This window comes from Megascapheus bottae, chromosome 19, assembly GCF_031878675.1.
Source record: "Megascapheus bottae isolate mThoBot1 chromosome 19, mThoBot2.hap1, whole genome shotgun sequence".
NCBI lineage: Eukaryota > Metazoa > Chordata > Mammalia > Rodentia > Geomyidae > Megascapheus > Megascapheus bottae.
Window position 1 is genome coordinate 16,047,093 of NC_143527.1, and position 26,435 is coordinate 16,073,527.

Consider the following 26,435-nt stretch of genomic DNA (forward strand, 5'->3'; position numbering starts at 1 on the left):
AGAGCATGTTTCTGTAATATGCAGAACCTGATGAGAATCGGGGTTGACCAGGAAGTCTGAGGTTTCATCTGATCACTGAGATCAGTGAAAATTATGAATGTGTTGGAGAAGTTGTGCCTATTCATTGTTCACTCCCGATGACAATGGAGAAGGGACAGGAAGGGTGTGGATAGTAGTATTCTTAGCTCCAACATGCCTAATTAATCTGGGCTCCTGCTTACAAAGACCAAGCACACATCTTTCTTGTGTTTATTATCACCCCAAGTCCTCCATATTTGATCAGAAGCTTTACCAGGTAATAGTATAATACTTATGTTTTTAGAACTACCTTTGTCTTTTTTTTCTAAAGTGATAATCATCCTTTCACTAACACACACACACACACACACACACACACACACACACACCTACTTAAAATATACCTGCTAGCCATCCTTTTCCTCTGCACTGATAAATTAGTGGTTTTAACTACAACTCCTAGATAAATATTCTAGCTCTACCAGATAATCGAAACAAAGGAAGAACTTTGATATTTAAGAAAGCATTACTTCATTAGAAACATTACAAATCACAGTACTCAGATGGCCAATTCTGTTTCAGAAATGGTCTTTGTAGTGGATACCATCTTTATTAGCATACTTATTTCCTTTTGTCTGAAGGAAACCACATAGCCAAATACTGGAATAAACGGCTAAAATGCAATCTGATGAGTGGATTCTCCTGCATCACTCTTTTTTTAAATTGCTATTTATCTATCCCTACAGATTAGATGCTCACAACTATGGCATAGCTTATTGCCCTCTTTGGTATCTCATCTTAGTAAAGTATATAATTGCTTCCCTACTTTCACTTCCCTACACTGCTACAAATGTCCACAGGTGGGTTATATACCTCTTCCTCTTCTCCCAAACATTCAGTGTATTCAACATACTGCATTCTTCTTCATTTGTGCATCATTATCTCTAACTTCACTGTAACTCTTGATTTACCCACTTTTTTGCCCAAAAATAGACTCTCAGTGCCATGAAGCAGGGAATGTATGATATTCACTGTTGTTTACAGATTTGCAGTAGTGATTGGCACAGAAACTGTTGCTGAATTAGAGGACATACAGACAGTTAGACAGATGGATGAATGGACAGATGGATGAAGGGATGGATGGATGGATCTATGAATGGTGGCATTTACTAATGAGTAAATAAGTGATTTCCTTAAAAAGATTGTGTGCTTTGAACCATAATATTCTTTTATGGATGGTCTTGAACTGCTGGAGAGGGGTTTGAGAGAACAAATACTTGTTCATAGTTATGGGGGTACAATATAATTTGATCTATCTACAAAATATTAAATAATGAAATAGAATAGCATTTTCATCTCTTTAAGCTTCTGTAATTTCTATCACAAAAGTAAAGAAACTTCAAACTCTTAGATGTTTGAAAATGCATGGTAAGATATTTGTTAGAAATCATACTTGGCTTGTTTTGCTATATAAAACTGCAACTAATTCCTTCTTTCTGATTTTGGTCCCCATTACATAAACTTCATCCTGTCTGTACCCCATAGTCTGTACTGAATACTTTTTACTCTCTGTTTCCATGAGATCAACACTTTTAGTTTCTGCAATAAATGAGAAATTTGCTATTTGCCTTCCTGTACCTAGCTAATTTCACAAAATAAGATACTCTTCAGTTCTATCCTTGTTACTACAGTGAAAGGAACTCCTATCATTAAGATATCATTATTTTTATGGCTGAATTATAGTCCATTATATAAATGCAGTACACTTGTCCTTTTATCTCTGATAGATGCTGTGGTTGATTCTATGCCTTGGTTATTGTGATTGAATCTATGCCTTGGTTATGCAGGTATCTTTTATATGATTTCATTTCCTTTGGATGGTAGGCTCAGTTAGTAGAAATGCTAAGTCGTATGGAATTTTGATGTACCTTTGTATTGGTTTCTTTTCTTGTATCCTTTACTTTTATTCAATCAGCTTTTGACTCTGACTACCATGGGCAATTTTTACCAGTGCTCTTTACAGTTTCACTCACCTAACTTTATTTCTCTTCTACTGGGAAATTCTCCAGAAAATACAGGGTTTGTCAAAAATAAGTACAGGTAGACAGGCTCTGATTTAGGACTTGAAAAATATTTTGCAGAGCAAAGTTATGATCTTCAAAGCATATAATTTTATGTTATTCTTGTCTCTCAGAAACCGTTTTGCTTCTCACACAGTGCTCAGCCATGAACTAGAGAGTTGAGGTCCCATGATAAAGAACCTTTCAGAACTGCATCGTTTGTTGCTTAAAATGCTCACCTCAAAGATAAGAGTATGGTGTAAATTCTGCTACTGTTCTAAACACTTCATGAATCTCTGATAGATTCTTTAGGCATTCAGTGATTGTCTGCCACTATTCTATAGCTTCTGCTCAATCACCACAGTATAACTCACAAACTATCCCCAATTTAGGGTGGTGTGAAAGTCATTCATAGTCAATAGAATCTGTACCTCAAATTATTAAAACGTCGTCTTTTCCAATCAGCCAGAGATTACAGGAGTAGGCGGTTAAAACTCTACAATGAACGAATTGTCTGATAGTGATCTTGGATTTATATGTCTGGTATTACCTAATGCTCACCAGAAAAAAAAAATGGTACCAATGTGACAGAATAGAACCTGTAGAATTTCATTCTCTTTTTCTTGTATTTTTTTAACTAAAGAAGAGAAACTATGAGGGGTTTGGTAGGTTAAGTGTAATAAATGCACTTTTGATTTAGGATATTTTCAATTTACAATGGTTTTATTGGACTAAAACTCCATAAAATGTTAAGGAGTGTCTGTATAGTGAAAATTTCTGTGTTTCTGTGATAGTTCTTGTGCTATATAGGTGTTTGGAGCCATGTCAACAGTCTTTCTCTTATACTACTATGCACAACTCTGTACAGAAAAAAGCTCTTATTCCTTCTCTTACCTTTCTTTACTTTCTTTTAGTATAAATCTAAGCAAAAAGTAAAGCCAAAAGTTTTAAGGGAGAGAATCCAGCTTCATTCTTAGTACCAGGTCTTCTACTTAACTATTCACAGACAGTGGATTAGTGAGACCTACCTGTGAAACTCAGTTTTCTTATCCCAATAATGTAAATGCTTAATTTCCTTGTTTCGGGTGAAAACCAAATGTCCTAATGTATAAAAACATGTTTCATAAACTAAGAAGAGTTTCTGTTTAAACAGCCATGTTGGAACAGGAGTAGAAGACAGACTAGAAACTTCTTTAGGTAATAAGAAAATAAGAGAAAGAGCTAGTGTGTGTGTGTGTGTGTGTGTGTGTGTGTGTGTGTGTGTGTGTGTGTGTGTTCAGGGGGTGAGTGGATGGCATATGAGGAAACAGAGACATGCTCCCTAAACTCTTGGATCATCCAATCTATTTACAGAAATAAGAATTTTATATGATAAACCATTAGTGAACACTGTCAAACAATATATATAATTAACTGAGAAACTGGATTATTCCAAATACTGTTTTAAGCTTTTAAAGAAGGAAAACATGTGATTTGCATAAACTAAGAGAGGCATCTTAGAAACAAACTCTTGCTTTAATTTTTAAATCTTGTAGTCCTTTATAATTTTCAATCCCATCTGAAGAAGTTTAGATATTTAGAAGCCAATGTTTGTACTGTCTATATGTTGCTTAGAATGCCATTTTGTCTACTCTTCAAAAAAGAAATACAAGGGTTTTTAATTGCTTCATTCAATTTTTTAAAAATTTTTCATTGCTATTTACATGAAACTGGAAAAAATATTTTTCTATTCAAATGTTAAAAAAGTTTATATTTCACCAGCTAGAAGGTGCATTAGTTCACAAACATGGATACCCTTTCTCATGTCTTGGTTCCTATTTCTCACCCCCACCCCATCCCTCACCTTGTTTTCCCCCCTTCCCTATCCTATTTCAAGTAAAAAAATAACCATATATACAATATATCAGATAACAAGGTAAAATACTGTAACAATATGAGATAATCAAGGGACAGCAAAAGAGAGGAGAGATAACATAGTATATTAAGGACAACAATAACTCATTATATGGCTTTTGTTTCTATATCCTATTAATTACAATAAAATATATGAAAAAAGAAGTTTAGAGATGAGTAGTCTAGGAGTCCAACCAATCCCTTTAAGAAAAATCCAATCCAAGCCTCAAGAGCTAAATGATTTGATTAAGAGCAGATACTACTCTCTTAATCTACTATTACGCTACTCTTGGAGAATGAAAATAATACTAATAATAAATGAATACAGGACATACACTTAAAAAGATATTGTGGTAAACACATACACACACACACACATAATATGAAGTAAATCTTTGGGAGAAAAGGCAATAAAGAAAAGCTATAAGTGAGTTTTTAATGGACTAATAATTTCTTCTAGAGCCTTTCTGTAAAGCTGTATACAAAAGGCCAAAAATATGACATCAAGCATCTTTTCTTTACTAAAATTAAATAAATAAAATCAATACCTGGAACTCCTAAGGTCCTCTGGTATGATTAGATAACATCAAGGTTTGTAGTCTCTCCTACTGAGAATCATGCAATAGCAGATATACTAATATAGGTATCACTTCAAATATGTTAGATACACAGCTTTCAGACAGACAAATTCCAGAGGACAATTCATTTAAGTTGAACACATCTTTGAAAGTAAAGTGTATTACCTTAGAAGAACTGAGAATAAAAATTCAGAAAAGCAATTTATTGACAAGCAGTGAAGAATAGGAAAACTAAAAATATAGATGGTTTTAATGCAATTCACTAATTCTTCTAATGTACAGAAGAAGAGGAACAAAAGGTAGATGAAACTAAGTTTGTAACTCAACCTGGATTTTTTTTTCAATCATTAATGCAACTTGATAAGGGGTCAGAGTCCAAGAAATACTTCAAAGGAAACACATTCCTCAAAGTATAGCCTAGGAGAAGAATCTTGAGCTGTACAGTAATATATGAAGAGCATTACATACTAATTATTTCTTATCTTCAGAATGGGCACTTAGGGTACTCTGGGTTCTTTTTAACCATTCTACATTCATAATTATTGGAGAACTACAACACAGGAGATGATCAGATTATTAATAAATTTATTTAACCATGTAACTGCAAGTCTGGCCAAAGTGATCTTGATGTTAGAAAGATCTTATTCTCTATGGAATAAAGTAAACAAGGAGCAGAGAGATGTTAAAAGGACCTGTTCACATGGATCATGTCAAAATGCCTGTTCCACTACTGTCTACAGAGAGAAGGAATATATGCCAATATTCTATATATTGAACTTACTGAGCAGGAAGCTCAAGAAAAGTTATAAGGCAACATTTAATACAAGGAAAAGCAAAGAAATTGTTGTATATGTGTTTTCACTGGACCGAGAAAAATAATGAATATCTGCTTATTAGTAGTTATTCATTTCCTTAGTACTGGCTCTTGAACACAGGGCCTGAGTGATGTCCCTTAACTTTTGTGTTCAAGATTGACACTGTACCATTGAGTCACAGTTTCATTTTGGTCTTTTGAGATGCTAATTGGACATGAGAATCTTCGAGATTTTACTGCATAAACTGATTTAAAACAACAATTCTCAGATCTCGGCGACCTGAGTAGTTAGGATTGCAGGAATATGCCAGTGTAGTATCCTATATTCAATGACTAGATGGCAGCCAGGAGCGGTGGCTCACACCTGTAATCTTAGCTACTCAAGAAGTTGAGATCTTAGGATTGTGGTGCAAAGCCAGGCCAGGCACTAAAGATCATGAGATGCTTATCTCCAATTAACTACCAGAAAATGGTAAGTGGCACTGTGGCTCCACAGGTAGGGTGGTGGCCTTGAATTGAAGAGCTCAGGGACAGTGCCCAAAACCAGATGTTTTGTTCTGCCTTTTTTTTTTTTGCCAGTTGTAGGGCTTGAATTTAGGCCTGAGCACTGTCCTTATACTTTTCTGAAGGCTAGTACTCTACCACTTGAGCCACACCACCACTTGCAGCTCTTTTCTATGTATGTGGTACAGAGGAATTGAACCCAGGTCTTCGTGTATGCTAGGCAGGCACTCTACCACCAAGCCAAACTCCAGGCCCCTTGTTGTGCTTTTATAGGACAGTATCACCACTGTCTCAAACCTGGTTTTACAGTTCTGTTTGATGTTATACTTTGGGGGACAGTCTCTTTCCACCCTCCCTCCTTCCTCCTTGGTCCTGTTTCCTTTCTTCTTGTTTTCTTTCAGGCCACTGTCACTTTTGTATACACAAAGTGCCAGATTAGGGCATTGCCTCACAATCACAGTGTGGACATGATTCTCCTGGTACTCCCACATGATATATAAGCTGAAAGAAAATTAAGATGCATGTTAATGCAGAACTAGTGTCATGCTTTTACCCAAGGAGATGTTTCATTGCCCAAAATACCTCATGCTTCAGGAGAAGGTGATCTTTCCTCTTCTCTCTCTGACTAAGTAGTCAAATGTGCATTGCTCTGCATGGGGACAAGACATTCTCCCCTGAATTCTTTACAGCAATCACATTGTGCTGTGAAGCATGAGATTCAATTACCCATATCATTGTCTTGGCCTGCATAGCTACAGCTGTTATTAATGATCATAAAATTGCATACTTCTTTGATATAAATGCAGTCATAGCTATGCAGCACCAATCATAAACCACCAAACACACACACACACACACACACACACACACACACACACACGCACACACGAGGCTGCTAATCTCATACTTATTCATGGGAATATATCCCCTTAACAAAATTTGAATTCTATTGAAGACAAACCTCAAAAAAGAAAGGTGAAAAATGCATGTCTCTAAATAGCCTAGCAATAATCCAAATTAAAGAAATACTTCAGAGAGGAAATAAGGCAACTAAATAAAACAGAAACTTATTTCCTGAAATGTGCCTTTTATCACTGTCTCTATTTAAGCAAATAATTGGTGGATTTTTTAAAATATATTTGTGATTGCAATGAATTTTTAACAAAATTAACAGGTAGGAATAGCATCTCTGAGTAAAGATCATAGGACATCAAAATTAAGCCAGCAGAGCAAGAAGTGTAATTTATCTATGAATGTGTTTGTAAACTTTTTGGAAACCTTGTAAAACTTACCTAAACCCCAGGAAAAGAACTCTCTCATTGGAATCTCTCAGGAACAAACAGAAAATGCTACTCTTTCTCTATGGCAGTTCTAGAGCATTGTCATAATCACTTTTAATTTTGAAAACAAAAATTTTAAATTTTAATTTTCAGTATGCATTTATAAAATATAGTTTTTTAGCAATGAGCACAGTACCACTGATATCTAGAATAAATAAATAATAATTTCTTAATCTTATTTAATATTTTTAAATGTTCAAATTTCTAATTGTGTCTAAAAGTAAGTTTATTGTTAATTCTTTTATGAGTGGCATACAGTCTTAATTAAAAATTGCTGGTACTAGGGCATTCAGCTTCCTTTCTGATGGACAGTGATGCACCTCTTGAGCCATGTCTCAGCACAGGGTTTTGCTGGATAATTGCAAATGAAATATCATGGACTTTTCTGCTTGGGATTGCTTCACACCATGATTCTCCAGATCTCAGACTCCAGAGTAATTTGGATTACAGGCATGAGCCACTGAAGCTCAGTTGTTCCTTAATTGTAAAGTTTCTCTCTCTCTCTCTCCCACTCTCTCTCTCTCTCTCTCTCTCTCTCTCTCTCTCTCTCTCTCTCTCTCTCTTAAACATACAGAATGTATATATATAAAATATTGATTATAAAATGTGCAAAATGTGCAAGTTACTGATTTTAGTGACAACAGTAATAATCAAAAGGTTTTTCCTCATTTTTCTTAGAAGTTATTTAGAGTTATTCATGGAATAAACTAGTCATTTATAATTATTCTGTAGCTTTTCGGATATTTTATATACCGAGTTCCTCCGTGTATGTAGTTTTACATGGTCCCCTGTATTTAAATGTTACTTTTTAAAATAAATTTACTTTTATAAACTTTATAAACATAATTTTATCATCACTGTACTTGTATTATTTGCTCTGAATTGGTTGTTATTAAAAGTGGATATGATCTAGCTTCAACTAGAATACTTCATATTTGTGGGTGTTTACATTATTGAGATGTGCTGTCAGCAGCTGCTAATGATGAATCTATGCCTTTGTTAATTACTGGGAATAGCAAAATATCTATATTCTAAATATATCCTTCATCATCACTTATTAGGTAAAAAATTGTCACAAGGAATTTTTCTGTTATTTAGTAATCAACTGATGCAGTTTATATAGAGAAAAGCCAGAATGGAGTGTTCAGTTGTTTTAACCTATTTGCCAGTCTTAAACAGGTGAGTTGGTTGATTAGCATCCTCTAGTAGTGTATACTACACTCTTGTTTGTATTAATATAAATTTGTTTCTGTAAATATGTGTTTAGTGCCTACTCCATTATTGCTTCTCAAAATATTCCACATCTGGCCAGTGGTCTCTTGTTTGTATTGGTCCTGAATCCTCATGATCCAACATGGATTAAAAAGATATTCCTTTTGTAGATCTTCAAATAGCTCTGTGAATATAAATCTCCTTAGGTTTCCAAATCATGCCTTTATGAACTGTTTGACAACCTCATCCTGACTAATCACTGAAGTCTCTGGTTGTCATCTTATTCTCTTCCTTCGTACTATTCTTGTGTTTTACTTATTGACTACACTATAACTAGTGGTATCTACAGTTAGGGTGAGAACTTTCCTGATATATTCCATTAATTCATTAATTCATTAATGCAATAAGTATTTATAAAATATCACAGGCAGAGTTTGATTAGGGAAAGATATTCTCTATGAATGATGAAAACTAAGGGATTTAAAATATTATCCTATTTATGCTGCTATGAAGACTGGGATAAAACTTCTGTGTAAGTCTACCTCTTCTAAGGTACTACTTTGGAATTTAAGCCATTATAAAGACCACTAGATTAGCAAAGTCTCACATAGTAGGGAGAAAAAGGAAAATCTTTTGCTTGTGGATTAAAAAGTGTAATGGTGATAGGAGCTATTCATAATTGTTTCAACATGGTTGTCAGGATCACAAATTTTGGCTAATGGAAAAACAGCAGCAAAATCATAGCAGATGTCATCTCATCCCTACAAATGCTTCAAGTAGGTTGGAACATCACTAAATCTTTCAAAAACCATTTTGCCAGGCCATCTACTCAGATGGATGGCACATGTGGCAAGACTGAAGAATTCCACAAGCTTTGACTTTATTCTTCTCCTTGACTTTTCTGTTCAACATGAAATGAGTTCCTTCAGAGAAAGGAGTATACTTTGGAAGGCCATAATGCAAATAAAATTGTAAATCTGTGGCCGGCAATTTGAATAGAAGCATGGATAGCAAAGAAGGAAAATCCATATCTGGAATAAGCCCCTTTGCCTGTAAGAACAAATTGCTGTCTCTCAGTTATGGAAATTTTGTAATGTAATTAATTACCCTCAGATGCCTGGCTGACCCACCTACGGAAGGAGATGATATCATTAGTTTCATGCTGGTCTCTGCTGTTGGCAGACTGAACGTTCAGTAAAGGCTGTGGCCAGATCCAGTTAGATGAATGGAGATGTGTATTGAGGAGTTACTTGTGCTCCTGCAATCCTGCTCACTTTGTTTATGAGATCTTCAGGTAAGGAGAGTAACTGGTGCATTTTTGTCCCCTTAATTATTGACGACTTCTGCTGCTAAAGTTGCCCTTTTGTGAATATTTATCAGAGACAAATACCTTTATAGACTCCACTAATTTAGAAAAGTATAGCACTATGATCTCTATCCAGACTTTCTTTGGCACCTATTTCTGACAATATTGACCATCGTGGCCAAATGTTTTGACCTCTCCTATGAATTTGTGTAGAACCATACCAACTTTGGGGCAAACTATATGTGTATTGTCTGAAGCTGAGTTCGCCACTTTGTCTTGCCACTGTCCTGTTTTCTGTCTCAACAGATTGGTCATCGGGAAATCTTCAATTACCCATAGATCCATGTAGAGAAGAGGAATGTCACAGAACACATATGACTTGGCTACATGATTCACACAGCTTACCTATGCCATCAGGGACTCTGATGGCATACCACCAACCAGGCTATGCTGCCCTGCCATAGGTTCAGTAGCAGTGGGACCCCACAATCATGTAATGCAACCTCTAAGACTGTGAACCAAAATAGACTTCTTGCTTAAGTGGATTTTCTCAGTTACTTGTTACAGTGACAAAAATGTTGACTAGCACTGTAATAAATGATCAAGAAGATCAAGAAAACCTCTCTCTTGGAAAGGCAGGAAAGGTCTTTGTGGACAGATTATGACACCACATGGAAAGATATGTCACTGTTCCTGTCAGACGTGATGAAGTTACTTTTGGTACCATTCTCTAGTAAGAGCAGAAATAGACTTTATTTTTTAATAAATAGGTGCCTAGTAGAGGAATGCATTCATTTTCCATAGCCAAAAGACCATATCTGGATCAACGGGTACAATTAGAGCATAATCCATTATAATTATTGAAGATCCATCTATTTTTTCAGCACACTCACAATATCTTGGATCACATGTTTGGCACAGAATGGACTCTCCACTCAAGATGAACTTTCTGAAATTTCTTGACTGTTGGAAACCAAGGTATTAGCCAAAATCATTCTCATTATGAGCTCAGGTTCTACCTCCAAGTTACTTCTGGGTATTGACAAAATTCAGATGCTTGAGCTATAGAACTGAAATCCCTATCACTTTGTTGACTATTATCCTGGGATTGCTATGAGAAACCTTTTATGCTGCTTGTATTCATCATCAAACGTTTTTCTCCATCTTGAATTTCTGACTATGTCATGATTAAGATCTCTATTATTTCACTGCCTGTTATTGAATAGAAAACAGTTTTAGCTTTGAAAAGAATCATACACTTAGAAGAGGACCACCCGATCGGTGTATAACACACGATTGATTAGGGAGAATTATTAGATCTGGAAGATTGCAGTAATATCAATGACTATATGTGAATGACCCTGTAGTGTTGAGACAAGGGAAAATTGTTAAGATTTCTTCCCACCACACAACCTTGAGAGCCATAATTTTATATGACACAGAGAAAGTATCTAGGTTCTATTTCTTCCATATGAGATGTCTTTGGGTGTCTTCTGCAGTGCTAACAATGATAAATTGTTTTGTTTTTATTTATTATGGAAAATGTATTTCCTTCAATTATGAATAAGAATTTCACTGGATAAGAAATCTTGGTTGTCAGTGTTAACTTGCAGTAATTGAAATAGGTCATTACAAGTTCTTGCTTTTAGCTTGTGTGAAAAAAAGCAGTTATTGTGAGTTTCTCATTGTCAGGGACAATGCCTTTTCAACCTTGTAGCTTTTGGGAATCTTTTCTTGTTCTCTACATTTATTATTTTAACTCTCAAATATTATGAAATTGTTCTTTTTCTAGTATGATGGCTTGGGTGTTTTGACACCCATGTCTGAATAGGCTTCTCTTTTTCAGGATTTTGAAAGTTTTCTGTTATTACTAAAGTGACTTGTGTGGGGGGGTTAATGCCCATTATCCTTATATTTGGTCTTTGAATAGAGTCCTGCCATTTTTATTAATGCCTTTCATATTTCTTTGATCTGCATTTTCTGTGTCTACTCTATCTTCCAGCCCAGAAAGGGTGACTCTAATTTTATCTACTCTGATAGACACATTTAATATGAAAGACTTCAATGTGACTTTTTTTGCCAGTCTTGGGGCTTGAACTCAGAGCCTGGGCACTAACCCTAAGCTTCTGCTGAAAACTAGAGCTCTACCACTTGAGCCAGAGGGCCACTTCCAGCCTTTTCTGAGTTTATTGGTGAAGAGAGTCATATGGATTTTCCTGCCAGTGCTGTATTCAAGCCACGATTCTTGAATCTCAGCCCCCTAAGTAGCTACCAGCTTCTGGTTCAGTGTGATTTTTAAAAAGAATTTCCATCACCTTATGGAGATATTTTTTCACACATGATATCAACTTCTTTACTTCTATTTTTTTGTATGTGGATTCTGTAATTTCTTTTAGCAATATTCTCCTTAGATATTTTTAGCAGTTTATTGTATTAACTTGTTATTCAGGTAGCCTTTTATTTATATTCTTGTCAATCTCTTTTAGTTGTTTGTGTTGTCACTGTGTTTGTTTACCTGCTTACAAATAGCTTCTTTCATTTCTTTGAACATTCTCATCACCATTTATTTGAACTCATATTATAAAGTGTCCTCTGTCTCCCTGCCATCCTGCTCCATTTTGGTGAGATAATTTGCTTTGCAGATGTTGTATTGTGTAGCTTAGTCATATTTTATGTAGTTATCTGTAGAGATTTACTCATTATAAAATGACTTGCAGTTTGGGTTTTCTTTGCCTTAAGTCTTTCTGTCTCAGAGAACTATGTTTTAGCTGGATTGATGTGCCAATTCTCAGCATTGGCTTGAAAATTGCTTCACTAACAAATCCAATGATTTGGTTCCCAATCAGGCATTTCTAACAGTAAGGTATCATTGGTAGTATCATCTACACAACCAATCACATTTTATATTTATGAAGTTAGCATAGTACCATGCAGACTAGGATAAGTACTAGGTATAGAGATCTGAGTAAAATTATTAAGAGTAGAGAGGGTGGGAGAAGAGAGATGGAATAAGAAAAATGGGAAAGAGAGGGTAGAGTGTGATAACTGCAGATACCTAAAGGAAACATGCACAGGGAAATAATTAGGTTGTGGACAACAGTGTTAATATCAGAGATTGCATTGGGATACATATGACTAAATCAACAAGGTCTTCCTTTGGAGTTTTACTTGTCTGAAACCTATAGATGACTGGCACTCATAGACAGAGAGACACAGACACAAGTCTATTCCTCATTCTGCCTCTTCCCCAAGACGAGCTTTCTAATCTCCATGAAGCTGCTCTGTCCATTCTGCATTTAACATGTTCACATAACTAAATCTTGTTGGAAGGGAATAGAAAAGAGAAGAGGAAAACACAAAGCAAGAGAAAGGTAAATGACCTGAAGAGGAGTTTCCATCCTTCCACCATGGGGAGCTTTCATACTGCAGGCTCCATCTGAAAGTAGGATTTTCCTTTCATCTTTATGCAGAAGATTCGGTAAGTTTGATTTCCACTTGTCTCTGAGTCTACAGATTCTTAAATCTTCCCAAAAGTTGGCCTTACCCTTCAGCCACGCACCACAGAGATACATGAAAGATGATATAATCAGCATAACATAATTTTCCTCAGGAAAATGGTATTACTAAGGAATCTTTCTCATTTTTTCCCATAATTCCACTATATTCAAAAGGGAAGTCATTGCTTCAGTAGGCAGGTAACAGTCAGATGTGGTAAAAATAGCTAAGATTAGACAAAAGGAAAAAAAATCTTGTCTCTGTAGGAGTTACCTTGACACTTTCTATAAGTCAAACAGCACAGAGGTCAAATTTCTCACTTGTTGACATACATCAGGTGATCAAGAGGATTGCAAAAGTTCACACAGGTCAGACTTTCTGTCTAGAGAATTTCAGTAATTCAAAAAAAAAAAAGCAAAACAAAACTAAAGGAAGAACAACATCTCTAAGAAAGCAAAGTACAAAGCCCAGGTCAATGGCCAAAGAAAATCACAGTGAAGAACAGACATCCAGGTAGACCTTAAGAATAGGGATGGTACTTACCTTTCTCTTCTATGGCTTCCACAGTCTAGTAAAATAGCAATCCTAATAATACTAGCACCCTAAATAGATTGAATTTGCATATGACTAAATGTCCTTGAATGAAGGCTGCGATAACTAAAGTCTGTCTGCTACCTAAAGATCACATTCTTCTTGGAGCCCCTTCTCTTTCACAAGTAGCTCTGCTTGAAATATAAAACATATGTTCACCTTGTATTTACTTTTATATTCATCTGGCATGACATTTTAGCTCCTGTGAAACTGAATTCATTTTTCTACAATATTCTCTGACATTGTGGATCTGAGTTCAAGTCCAACCAATATTTCCTTGGTACCTTAAATAACTCCACTATATAAACATTTCTTCATGTATTCAATAGTCCTCTTAGATGCCTATCTAATGAGTTTATTATGAATATTAACATGGGTTAACATAAATATCTCAGAATAGTGCTCAAATACAAATGCTATATAAATCTTTATTTGGAGCAGTAACATTTAGGATCTATCATTTATCTACCTATTTATCTATCTATCTATCTATCTCTATTTTGGTGTAGTACTGGGGATTAACCTAAAAAAATGTGTACAGGCTCATAATGTTAGAGTGTTAACGCCGTTCTCATGATCTTTCTTTTTACCTAATCTCATATAGCATCTTCATTTGATACTTGGATTGACAGTTTCATTGTTGGTAGGGTGTAATTCTATTTTTCCACTAAATTTTAGTGCACAGTAATACTGCATTTATTTTCATTCTGTTTTCTGTGTCAAAGTATTTTTCTTAAAATAAAAAGGTAAAATATTATTTAGGTTCACAATTAGAGAGTGTTCAGTCCTGTGAACTTGATTGCAACATTAATGGCTGCAATACTGTATAGAAGAGGAGTTCCTTCACCTCATGGCAGAGAGGAAGCAGAGAGAAAGGGGGGGAAAGGAAAGGAGGGAAGAAGGAAGGAGCAAAGGAAGGAAGGAAGGAAGGAAGAAAGGAAGGAAGGAAGGAAGGAAGGAAGGAAGGAAGGAAGGAAGGAAGGAAGGAAGGGGAGTCAATGTACTTTGAGGAACCTTCCCTAAGTGACTTAGATCCTCAAACTAGGCATATTTTCTTCCCTAAACAGTGGCATCACCTGGAAAACAAGCATTTAAAACATGTGCTTCTAAGAACCGACCACAAAATGTAGTGAAGAATATGAGTTTCGTAACTGAAGATGATTTATTTAAATTTTAAGATCTTTCAAAAATAATTTACTGCAAGGCACCAGTGGCTCAGGCCTGTAATCCTAACTACTCAAAAGACTGAGATCTGAGAATAGTGGTTCAAAGCCTGGGTAGAAAAGTCCTCTGTAAAACTCTTATCTCCAATTAACCACTCAGACATTGGAAGTGGCTTTGTGTGGCTCAAAGTATTAGAACAATAGCCTTGAGCAGAAATAGCTCAGGGACAGCACATAAGCACTGAGTTCAAGCCTTATGACTAAAATAATTTACCATTTTTTAATAATGAGCAAAATAAGAGCTATATTTCTCATATGATATGAATTCAAAGGCTATCTTGTGCATGAGGGTAGACGTGGAAGAGATTGTGAAGCAGGAACTAGGTCCCTGGAAACCAAATGATATAAGTGGTTTTATCTTTTTTTAAGAAAAAACAAAAATAAAATCATTTAATTCTTTTCTGTTTCTCTTAAACAGGATAAAGATAATTGTTCTACATGATCTTAGTAATCATTTTTAACTATAACTTTATTAGATGTGTACAAATGGTACTACTGGTTATTCTATACTAAAACAAATAGTATGAATTTTTATTATAACTGAAAACAGTTATCCGCATCTTAAGGAATTTACAATAAAAATTAACAAATACACTTTATATACTCTTAAACTTAAAACAGTGGAAAAATGAATATACAAATACGAATAAGTGAATATATTCTTTTGAATCTTAATCCTAGAGCTGTCATATGTGTATATAGATATAGCTATCCATTTTGCATATCTCTTTTACATATTTAATACTTAATGCACATTTAGATATGCATGTACAATATGCATATTTTTATTGTTTATTTCCTAAATAAGAATATAGACTTATCAAGGAAAAAAATCTCAATATTATTCTTTCTTTCTTCTTTCAAAGAAGAATAAATTATAACCTACCAATCTTAGATACTGGATCACTGCAAAGAGAATAAACTCAATATTCTTTCATATTTCAACATATTATTATCAGATACACTGTACTATTAGATTCACTATTAGAGTTACTGTACTTGAAAGAGGAAAAACAAGCTTTCTCAGTTCCAGAGAATCTGATCCATTTTTAAAGTTGTTTTTTAAGTAATATCACATGCACCTGATTAAATATTACAAATTTGATTTCCATACAATACACATATGACAGTGTATATTTCTTTTTTGAAACTTTTAAGTTTTTTACAGGTGTATATTTCTTAGAGTACATGGAAAAACAAGCACCATATCCTCAGAGTTAAAAGGTCAATAACCATGCCAAATACAGTGGCTCATGCCTATAATCCTAGCTACACAGAAGGCTGAGATCTGAGGATCAAGATTCAAAGCCAGCTCAGGCACAAAAGAACCTGAGACTCTTACCTTCAATTAAAGTCTAGAAAACAGGAAATGGAGCTTGGCTTGAGGGTAGGGTGGTAGCGGTGCGCTGAAGAGCTCAGGGACAGCACCCAGGCCAGAATTCAAGCCTTATGATCCTCCCCAAAAAGGTCAATAACCATACACAATATATCACTATATTTGAAAAAGAAATCTAGAGAATTTCTAGGGGATGTCTGAATTCATTAATGCAAGTTTTCTTTCTCATACAGTGGGTCCAAGCTACACGGAACACACACACACACACACACACATACACACACACACACACACACACACACACACACACACACACACACACACACCAGAAAGCAAATTCCAGGTGGTGTATAAAGGCATTGGTAACCAATGTAATTTGCTTTGTATAGAGAAGTGGCATCAATTAATTCTAAAAGTTGGCATTGAGTTAAAAGGATTTATGAAGATGAATATCCTTAGATCCCATAACCAGAGGAATTTTTCTACAAAACATGGAGGCTAAGGACTCCATATAGAAGGGAAAAAAATGAAAAAAAAAAAAAACAGAAGAGAGAGAAAGGGTGAATGGACTAATTTCAAAACTCCTTTTACAATGGGAAACAGGTAAAGGCTGAAGAAAATACTATACCAGAATGCTTATTCCCAAGATTTAGAAACTAGTACATAAAATTAACTGTGCATCATATTGCTGAACAGAAGTTATTAGCTTGTTTCCTAAAAACTAAGTGTGTATACTTATGCAATGAATGGTAGCATAGTTTAATAGGAGACTTCTCTGTTTTCTCCAGTGTACCTTTTATGCAACATATTCTCTTGTCATCTACTTGGATATCAAAAATAAAAAAGTTGGAAATGCATTATTATTATGCTAGAGAGATAATTATTTTCAAGTCCCAAAGAGATAAAAGATTCATGTTTTCCCTTATATGTGGAAGTTAGATTTAGCTCATAAACTTGTAAGTAAATACATTGGACAGTATGTAAGTATATACAAATATATTAACTGAAATGTGGCAGATTCAAGGTAGAACTGAAACCATGTAATTCCTTAGAAGTGCAAAGTCGAAGTTCAACAAATAAATACTAGGAAGTGGGTACTTGCAAAGGGTGGGTGTCAGGGCTTTTAGCACTCTTTGCCTCCTGACCAGCAGGAAGGGAAAAGAGAAAACGCCCCGACTAAGATGAGACAGAGAAAGGATGAGACTGGCTGGCCGCCTTCACCCAGCCCTCCCTCTCTAGAGGGAAGACACAGATGCTCCAGGGAGCCTGTCATGGCAGCAACTCCTTTAATGGGAAAATACAAGTGGCTAAAGTAAGAAGCAGGAGTCTATCAGCATAAAAGTAGGCAGGACAGGTGGGTCAGAGAGGGCAGCGGGGCCAAGCCATGGGTTCGAGGTAGTCTTATTTTACATCACAAACCACAGCCAAACCTCCCAACCAGGAGACAGCATGGTTGGATCTCCAAAACCAGAAAGTGAGCACTGGACCACAAGGTAGGCCTTTTACCCTTGATGTGACATGCCCCACAGGTGGGGTATAGTCAAGGAAAACGGGGATAGATGAATAAAGAAGGAAAGAGAAGGAGAACAAAGAGGAGGAAAATGCAGTCAAGAATTCAATATATGGCCGGGTACAGTGGCTCACACCTGTATTCCTAGCTACTCAGGAAGCTGAGATCTGAGGATCACCATTCAAAGCCAGCCCGGAAACTAAAGACATTCAGACTCTTATCTTCAATTAATCACTAAAAAGGGGGAAATGAGGCTGTGGGATCAAGGGGTAGGACATTAGCTTTGAGTTGAAGAGCTCAGGGACAACACTCAGGCCCAGGGGTAGAGAGGTATATTCTACATTAAGAAGTCTGAGGGAAGAGAGGGAAAGGATAGGAAGGTGAATGCGTAAGAGAATATTGGGTGGCAGTGATCAAGATGCATTTGTAGTCACCAACTGCTTTGTTAAATGGAGTCTCTCTTATACAACTACTTGAAAATGAAGTATACGTAAAGGACCTTGGCTCATATCTGCATTCCTAGCTACTCCTGAGGATCACCCATAAGAAATCAGCCAGGGAAGAAAATCCAAAATACTCTTCTATTAATCAGCAAAAGGCTTGAAGTTCCTTGAGCCCTAGTTCAAGTACTAGTACTGGCACATGCACAAACATATAGATATATTTTAACAAAATAGCTTCACATAAGCTGAAATTTTTTCAACCAAAATTTAACCAGGTTGTAATACCCTTGAGAGATCATCCTTCAGTAATTTCCTTCAAAGAATTGAAATAGACAGTTTTATGAATATTCACATTTTCTTTGTTTACTTGTTGACCTGGAATCATCCCCTCCTCCTTCCCCTAACCTGAGAACTATAAGACAAAGAAGAAGGAGATGTTGAAAATGTAGTGGAGAAGCACATTTAGATGACAATCTGGGGTCAGTCATTACACGACTTGGGAATACAGGAAACTTACTGGTATAAGACTTCACTTACTGGTGTAATTATGACTTCACTATGAACTAAATAGAAGTTCATTTTAGGATTGCCACTCAAACTTGAGGGTATGGGTGGGGCCAGAAAAAAATGGAAGCAAATAATAGAGGGGCTAACATTGAACAAGACCCATTGTGCTTATTAGCTGACTTACTGCATTGAAACTCCTTTGTACAACTCCTTAAAGAGTTGGACTTACACTGCAATAATATCATTAATGTATATCTTTTTGAACAAGTAGATACTAAGCTAAATCTAGAGCGATATATATGTGTGTATATACATATATATGTATATGTATATGATATATACGATATAATATATATCCTATATGATATATCATATGATATAGCATATACATGTATATTATATATTATATGATATGGTATATAATATATAATATATATCCTATATTATATATGATATCTCCAGTCCTGGGGCTTGAACTCAAGGCCTGGACACTGTCGTTGGGGTTTTGTTAAGGCTAGCACTCTACCACTTAAGCCACAGCACCATTTCCAGCTTTTTTCTGTTTATGTGGTACCTAGGAATTGAGCCTGGGACTTCACATATGCTAGGCAAGCACTCTACCACCAGGCCACATACCCATTCCCAAGAGCAATATATATATATATATATATTTTTATGTCAAGGGGAAATCTATCTCTAAATTCAAAAGGAACAGAAACTATTGTTTAAAATCACAGTGAAAGCATCTTGTCACCTGCACTAAGAAGCAGGAGCAGAATTCTGGGATCTGGCAAGAGAAACTGAGTTGAACACGTTTCCTGCCCTACTATCTACAGGAAAAAGAGGGGCAGGAAAAGTGTTTCACAGTTCACCTTTAAACTAGTTTTAATAAAGAAAAAGAAGACAAGAAGGCAAGAGGTCCTCCTGGCTTGTATTCAGTGCACTGAATCCTGGAATATGCTGGAAAAATTGACTAGGAGCTTTTCACTTACAAAATCCATTTTTCAAAAGCAGAATGAATGGGTTACAAACTATGACCAGAAATAACAGAAGATCAGACCCAAGCAGAGCAGTCACTGCGATGATCCTGAATTTTCCCTCAGCACTCCACAAAACCAAGGCAACAACAGCTGGGACAATTCTAAATGACCTATTAATACATATTTCTTTCGCACTACGGTGCAGCACTCCTCTGTGCTTAAAACGTACTTGAATATTTACAATGATTGTCACATCCTAAATGTAGCAGCATAGATTAATTTTGGGTGTGGATATTCATGGAAGATTCAAAGTCATTCCATCTCCTCCGGTGAATTAAAAAGAGAAAGGAGCAGGAGGGGCCCCTGCCTAGTCTTTGTGTTCACCGCAATTAGTTTTAACTGCCTGGAAGCGACTTTAAATAATTTTATAACTCCTGCTAGATCTCAGTCATTTACCATTTGTGCCCTTCCTATTTTTATGGAAACCAGGGACTCATTCTAGAGGCTTCTGCCTGTCAGGGCTGCAGGTGAAGGCCAGCTGAGGCCAAGGCATTTTGTTTGAATATTTGCATCTGAAGAGGGTCTCTAGAGGCTTGGGGCCTTTGGGGATCTTAACTGTAGTCAGAGGCAAGAGCACTGCCTCTAAGTTTTCTTGTTTGGAAAAATCTGAATTTTCATGAAATGAGCAGTTTTCCAACCTGGTGGCAATTGTCTGAGCATTCTGATGGGGAGAGAGTGGAAAGAATTGAAGAGTATCTAGTTAGAATGTGGGATACTGAGAGGCTGATGGAAGAAAATGGACTAAAGGTGGAAGTCTGAGGCTACGTCTCAGAGAGATGGAATTTCATTAACAATTATTTCCAGGTCCCTACGGCTGTGTATACACAATTTCATGTAACATGCACGCTGCCTCTGATTAATGTCTGTAACAGAATCTCCATTATGGCAAATGCTGGCTTGTGGGAAAAAAAAATCTCAGAAAACATAGTGTGCCAAAGAAGTACTTGCAATAATCTGTCTCATGTCAAATATAAATGTTAACCACACAAAGAGAAATTGAAGACTAATAAATTTCTTAGTGGTAGGAGACAATAGAATTAACCAAGATCCCAGGATTCTATGAGCAATGGTCCTTTTGAAGGCATTGAGGAACCTATATTTTAAAAATTCTACATATGCAAAAAATCTTAGGATCCAGTCAAACCTTTATATGGAGGGAAAAGAGTTAAATATTCCCATATCTCAATCCAGTCATGCAAATAAAAAGAAATGTCTTGACCTTTATTCCTATCTCCTACCTGAAAATCCTATCAAATCTGTTTAATAATCTACCTAATTGAGATCTGAGGCTCACAAATAAGTAATTAGAAAACAGCAATAAATTAAAACCAAGAAGTCTACATTTGGCAGGATTGAATACAGGCATAAAATCAAAGTCTTTTGTTTCTGTTAAGACACCTTGGTGAATAGAATGAAAAGAATATCTGATCATATATTATTTATTGTGAGATGATTCTGAGGGCTGAGATATACAGGCAATTGAGAAATGCTCAGACTTACCAGTGACAAAAGTCAGCTGATACTTTCTCCATCTTTTTTTTTCATATATTTTTTATTGTAATTAATAGAAGGGTTACATGATATTTGCCAGATAGAAGGTGCATTAATTCACATACATTGATACCCTTTCACATGTCTTGGTCCCCATTTCCCTCCCTCCACACCCACTTTCTCCATCTTTAACAAGAAAATATGTTCAGTTTGTTTTGTATACAACTCATATGAATACTGGGTGACCTAGTATGATATGACATATGGTAAATATTCAATAAATACTAGGTAATTTATTATTTTATTTTATTTTTTGAAATATCAAAGACTGAGATACCATATCATATAATTAAGATAGAACATGTTATCTAATAGTATTTCACTATTAATTATGATGACAAAATTAGTTCTCCACAGAAATATGCATCAATTAAGAATACCTCAGCTGGAAAGAAGAAAAAGAAAGATTATTTCACCTGAATATAGTTCACACCTACAAGCCCAGCTACTGGAGTGGCAGAGATCTGAGAATTCCATTTGAGACAAGTCCAGATAAAAGTTAATGAGACTCCCTCTGAACAAATAAGCCAGCAAGGTAAAGCAATTGTGGCTGGGTGCTGATGGCTCATGCCAGTAATCCTAGCTAGTTAGGAGGTTGAACTCAGAGAATCAGAGTTAATTGTCAGCTGGGGCAGTAAAGTCTATAAGACTCTGGTCTTAAATTAATCACCAAAAAGATAGAAGTGGAGCTGTGGCTCAGGTGGTAGAGCACTACTAGCCTATAGCATAAAAGCGCAAAAACAGTTCCTGGGTCCTGAATTCAAGTCTCAAAATCAGCACAATAAAAAAAGAAAGAAAGAAATGATGTTGTTCTTAGACTGTCCTCAGGCAAAAATATGAATATCTATATTAAAAATCAGAAAAGCACAAAGGAAGTTGGGGCCATGGCTCAAGTGGTAGGGGCATGCCTAGCAACTATGAAACCCTATATTAGAAAAAAAATACTTTCAGCTATGAGCCCCAAATGTAGTAGGCTAAGCAAATGCAAAGTATGCTGATGACCTAGCAGTAATCGAGACACCAATGTATTACCTGGATACATTGCTGGCTACCTTCAGATTAGCACTCTAGCAAAAACACTTGATGTCAGTGTTGGGCCTGAAACCTATTTACCAGTACAGTTGAGTTTAGACTGCTCTCTTCTCCAGCCCCTTAATTTTATAACTGACAAAAGGGCTACACGGCAGAAAACATGTATTTATTCAGGTCATATGAGCAAGAGAATTATCTAACACCTGACCCAAATCATTGATAAGATCATACATGTGGTGATTCAAAGAAGAGCAGCCCTCAATACCCAAATGACCTCACAGGGCATGACATGTCTCAGCTCAGGTGCAGGAGGCTCTGTTTGGTCTCTGGTTCTGCCTGGGCTTCATGTTGGAGATGGAATCTCATTTCATTGGAGAATGGCTTAAAAGTGACTCATATACAAACCAGTCTTTTCTTTAGGCATTGTTGTTGTTATTCCAAATGTGATGTACAGAGGGCTGACATGTATGTAAGGCGGATAGAGTACATTTCCTTTTAAACAATGTCATCGCTTTCCTGCTCTCTCTTCCCTCACAAGGAGGAGAGTTCATTTTCAACATGGCATCTAATGAGTTCCACTGCTGCAATTGTTCACCCTTTGCCCCCCTTTTTCTGTTGCCCACTCCTTATCCTCCCAAAGGCAGATAATGAACAAACGAGACAAAAGGTAAAGAAAACAAAAACAGCAACAAAGGAAAAACACCTCCTGTTTCTACTTCGTGGAGTTCATTTTGAGAAATATTATTTTCTATGATCAGATCTTTTCCTGAATATTCTCGCTGTGGCTCAGGAGCGTGGCTGCCCTGCTTCCATCCTGTCAAGTCATCCTGGCATACAAAGGGCATATAAAAGTCAAAGTGGCTACTACCAGGACCATGATGACAGCCTAACAACACCATCCGTGGCAGGGATCTGGATGGGTCATGTCCAGAGAGAGTAACAGTGCATCCTGCAGCTCAGGGAGAGAAGGCAGCAGTGGAAGGAGCGAAAGCAGAGGTATTCTCAATGTTATCCCACTGAGATATAATCTCTGTATTCACACAATCTTATCTTCACATGGGAACTGCTTGCTCATCAATTATCTGAGCAGCCTTTTATCCATCAAAAAAATGTATGTTATCAAGAAAGTAGATTATGGAAAAGGATTAAGACCCCACCCACTATACTCTGCAGTTTTAGATCATGGCATAATAAACACTTCTTAATCCCAACTAGTTGGCTTTGACAGCCCCATTCAATGCCTAAGTCCTCTAAATATACTTTCCTTATTTCTTCCTTTTGAAATGCCACTAACAGCAAAGGTATTAATACTCCTTTTCCCAGCTTCATGTTTGTTTCCTGAAATACCTACTTGTCAGCTGGATCACTGTCTTTAATTGGATAGCAGAATGTTTCAGAAATCATCATCTAGTTTGTAATTTATTTTAATTATTTTTTTAAAGAGTCCTTCAGAAACTGAAGTTTGGCATTTGAAATGGAAATAGCATTGCTTAGAAAGTTGTCAGAAGGAAAAACTAGGCAAACCCCTGCAAATGACTATAAAAATAAACTATTGTCCTGTAAGCTCTCAAAGACTTCCCATATAAATTGGGAGAAAATGTAATGTTTGTTTGTAGGCAGTCAGATATCACCAGAATGGTTTTGTGTTGCCCTGGCAGGGCCCTAGATTTCAAAGGCTCCTGATTCCTCACACCCATAAAAAATGATCCTGTGAAAGCAATCACAGCAGGCTTTCAGAGATTTGCCATCCAAGCCTCCAGCTCCTCTGGGGAAGACAGTGATGCATTCACATCAACATTTCCTGATCTCTTAAAGAGTGCAATTTCTATTCCCCAGGTAGTCCAGTCCCTCAGCAAGGAATTTTATTGTCTGTAAAACAGGAAGAATATGATATCTACCTCTTTCAATGAGTTATGACAATCATGTTTGTTTAAACACAGCCTCTGAGTTGTTAGAGCAATAAGAATAATTCTCTTCAATAAGAATAGAAGTTTCTGATGAATTATACCTTTTGAAACAACTAGATTCACAGGAACAAACACAAATGGATTCTCAGAGTAGAATGGGCAGCCATTGATATGCTTCTGGAACATTCCACCTTAACTGTACCTTAAGTAAAGAACCCTATGTTTAGAAGGATTTGAAAAAAATGACCCCCACCACCACCCTAATCCTTATCTACATACTATCAGGAATGCAGAAACTACTGCAGTTCTCTCTTGTGCTCATCATTTTCTGCTTCATTTTTAATGATTCTAGAACTATGATGAAGTTTACCCAGGCATATCTTAGCTCCCAGTGCTTAAGGGCTCTTTGGAAGTTTATGGTAAGTTCAGTGTTTACAGGACCCTGTTGTGTGCTCTAGTTCTTCAGACAACTAACTATTTCTTCCCTTAATTTTTCTTAGGAAACATTAAAATTAAAAAAATTCCTTAGCATCTTATCTGGAATGAATATGTGTTTTGACTCTCCATGCTCTTTTTGTTCAGCTCGGAACTCAAGAACGTTCTATAGAGAATTTTCCCCAAGCTATCAATGAGGTGATCAGTTTGGGTCTCTAATTCTACACTTTGATTTTCACCTAGGCGGATGCTGTCTTACCTGTTTCATCAGAAAGAATGGAAATGTATCCTCACGACATAAACTTTTCTGAGAAAGCACACACAATGTCATAAATCCTTTCTCTCTAGAGACCATAAGTTACAAGCAGAAGAAACCTAGGTCATCTTGCCAATTAAGTTAAATGCTTACAGGATACACCTTGAAGTCAACCTACATCACAAATCACCCAGGGGAGCTCAGGAACTCAAAAAGGCAGAGGGAAGAAGGCACCTTAATCCTTCACATTCTGCCCTTGGTGGTTCTCTAAGTGTGCTTGGGTACCCTTCATCTCACTCGAGAGTTTCCTTCCAGGCTAGCTTTTATTCAAGGAAGAATAATTAGAAACAAGGCATTTGGTTTAATGTAAACTTTAAAAAAATTCTTCCATGTCCATGACGCAGAGGTTTTATGGAAAGTATTCTCCAAGCAGATCTGTAAATTCAGTACATTTCCTCCCTTAGCCTGATTACTTCTCTTTTGGGGATTTTGAGGCATTTACAAGTAAACAATTCCTTGCCCTATTTCACGAACTTAAGACGTGCTGACATTCCTCCTTCTCATCACTTATAATACTTTATCCTAATAGTCTTTATTGCTTACCAGTCTTTTCTACTAGACTAAAATTCCCCAAGTCAGAGACCTCATCTTTAATTTTTGCATCCTTTGTTCCCGGCATGCTCTTTTGACTTCCACTAGAGCTCCGATATTTCAAAAATGCATACTAAATGAAGAAATGAAAAGTTCAGGCAAGTCTTGACTTCTTTCTTCCTTTGAGGCATCTTTTGTCATTTCAGGACATCTTCTTTCGCTTTCAAGCAATGTGTATGAGGTGTCTGATGTAGGAAAGGAATTGTGAACTACTGTGACCACACAAGTAGCTTTATGACAGCTTAGGACGTGGTGATCTTAAGGCCTTCTTTGGGGCTGAATTTTGCTTGCTTACAACTATCCCCTGGATGGCCCATTACCCCCTGAGTCAGTAAAGTGGAATATTATTCCATGACCCCCTGTCCTTGGAGAACCAATGTCATATACAACGCTGGATAGTTGATCTCTGGCCAGAAATCTCTGAGGCATCCATCATGACACCTGGCTGACCATGCCAAATGGTGACTAGCTTAACTCTTGTGAAAAGTTTGCATTTGAGATAAGTAGAAAAATGTTCATCAGTAGCAGCAAAGCAGGTATAGTTAAAGAGAAAGACAGAAGGTAAGTTGCACCATAACCAAGCGCTATTGATAGGGAAAGGTGCTTTCCCAGTGTAATGGGGCCAACTTTGGTCACACAGAGGCTCTGTCAGGAAAAAAGGAGTCTAATTGTCCAAGAGGCTGCTATTGTTTTCTGTTTTCCTTGCTTCTCTAAGTACTTTTGTCATGAGTGT